Genomic DNA, 2,590 nt, shown 5'->3' with positions numbered 1-2,590 from the left:
AGACGGAGCCCACCCCCAAAAGCCATGAGTGCGGCTGTAGAGATGTCCATCAACGTGGGGGGGCTGCCCCTGAGAGTGATTGTCAGCAGATTGCCCCGGGACCACCCCCAACAGGGGCGGAAGGGAAAGAAAACCGAGGGGCAGGGTGTGGTTTGGATCAGTCTTGGCAGACCACACCCGGAGATGGCGAGCAGCACCAGCCCCAGTACCCGTGCCAGTGGCCTACTGCAGGCCGAAGCGGCTCCGTGCAGCCTCACGGAGCTGATAGCCCAGCTCCCCGGAGAATACCCTGAATTCTTCCGGGCTGGATTGGAGGATTTGGACCGGAGGATGGTCCAGGCGCAGAGGGAGGCCATCGCGGCGGGTCGAGGCCCGGCAGCAAGAGGCACTGCAACCACCCAACAGTGAGCCTGCCCCTGAGGATGGAGGAGGACCGCCGGAGGCTGAGAGCGGCGCTGCAAAGGGAGCAGGTAAGGGGGACGCCCCTGATACCAGCCAGGACGCCACTAACCTGCCCCTGGACCCCGCCACGGAGCCGATCGCCCCGGAAGTCGCTGCACCTCCTCTTCCGCTCCCGCCGCCTGCACCTAGGCCCCAAGCGCAGCCGCCGGACCAAGTCCCACGCCATGCCCCTTGACCCCGGGTGTGGCCGGAAGCTGCCCGCTCCAGGCCCGGTCGCAAGGCCTGATGCCACCAGGTGCCTCCCAGCAGAATGCGCCCCCGGTCCCAACACTACCATCCTTAGGGACCAACCTATACAGTCAGCTCGCCGGACCTGATGGAGAGCCGGTCCCCCTGCCACGTGGATGGGTTCACCCTTGTCATCGGAGGGACCTGTCCGCTGGGGCCGAGGCCCCGCTTGCTCCGCTCCTGCCCGCTCCACAGCCAGTCACCATCCCCCAGCTCCCGGAGGAAGAGGTCCAGATAGAGTGGGACCAGACCGGGGAGGACCTAATGGGGTTTTCTCAGGAGACGCGGGCGGACGCAGCTCGCAGGCAGGAGTTCTGCCGGCGGGAAATAAGGCAGCTGGAGGAGGAGCAGGCGCGGCGCCAGAGGCAGGAACAGCTGCAAGCTCGGAGCGCGGCAGAAAAGACTCGGACCCGCCGAAACCCCCAAGCTGCACGCGGTCTCATGGTAACCGGGATCGTGGCTAAATTCCACCAGGAGAAGGGGTGGGGGTTTTATTCGGGACCCGATAACCAACACAGACCTCTATGTTGACCGGAGGGATGTGGAGGGTCATCTGCCCGCGGGTCACCTGAAACGGGATCTGTTCCTGGGAGATCGGATATCATACACCCGACATCGAGGACTGCGAGGGTGGTACGCTCTTAACGTTCGGAAGGTGGAAGAACACCACTACCCTGAACCCCACTATGCGGAGGACCCGGATGCGGATGAGCTTGAAGAGGATGAGGCGCCAGGATACTAAAGAGCAACAGAACTGCACATAGTTACCCGCCAGGGTGAAGGAAAAAAAAAAAAAAAAAGTTTCGTGACACGTTGATTGCAGATTACAGGAAGTTTATCCGGTTAAGGGTTGTTGTAAAAGTTTATGTGTTTGTTAAAGTTACCCGAAAAGGGACTGTGAATTATCTGGCTGAGGACTGGGAACAGCCAAATTCTGTAAATAGTTGCACTTCTTAAAGTGCCCTCTACTGGTTTTATACACACCTACCTCAAAGGATACCTGAAGGTGTTTGTTACACTTAGTAAAATTGCACCTTGTTGGGTGACATGGACACCTGGTCGCAACAAAGACTGTGACCTGCTAAAGAGACTTCGTCGCAAGAATGCTGCTGAGAATAGTTTTGTGTTTTCTACTGAAAGAAATGTTTTATATATATATTAAAAAGTAAAGTTTAATAATGCTGAAAGTAACAGGAAAAGTTGTCTCCCATAAAGGGAAAAAGAAAATGTTGAATTGCTTTTAAAAGGTTAAATTTAAAAATGTTTTTGCATGTCTTTTGCTCTGTTCCAGCCTGAGGACGTGCTGTGATTTACCAGGGGGGAATGTAGCGCCCCGAGGGTTCGGTCGCTACAGAGGTATTGCATCTCAGCCAGAGGTGTGATATTCCACTCCCGGGTAAGGATGGAGTGTGGCTCAGGACCCTAACACCCACATGCACTACACCACATTTCCGGGGGACAGGGCGACAATGCTCCCAAGAGTGAGCACAACTGTCCCTGTCTGGAGTGGGGAGAGGGAACACCTAGAAAGGGGGAACCCGGTAGTGTGTGGGTGGGGAGAGTAGATCCAGGGTGCACTGTATAGGGGAGTATATATGGTGGGCACCATCTTAGAGTCAGAGTAGAAAGAGAAAGAAGTAGAAGAAAGAGCGAGAGAGAGCAGGAGGCGAGGAGCAGGGGCTCTGCATGGGCTTTGCTCCGCAGGCAGGCCAAGTCTTAAGGCCTGGGCCTGGAGGAGAACGAAGGAAGGGAGAAGAACGGAGGAAGTTCTAGGAGAAGACTGAAGGGACCCCAGGGGTGCGGACCGGCCAGCCGCCACCGCACGCCCGCCGCTACCAGAGTAGGGGGGTCAGGCCAAGAAAGGGAACCGAATCCCTCATCTAGTGGAGGAGAGCATCTA

This window comes from Phyllobates terribilis, unplaced genomic scaffold, assembly GCF_046119375.1.
Source record: "Phyllobates terribilis strain yellow unplaced genomic scaffold, ASM4611937v1 Scaffold_25__1_contigs__length_18738178, whole genome shotgun sequence".
Taxonomy (NCBI): domain Eukaryota; kingdom Metazoa; phylum Chordata; class Amphibia; order Anura; family Dendrobatidae; genus Phyllobates; species Phyllobates terribilis.
This window is presented reverse-complemented; position numbering follows the sequence as displayed.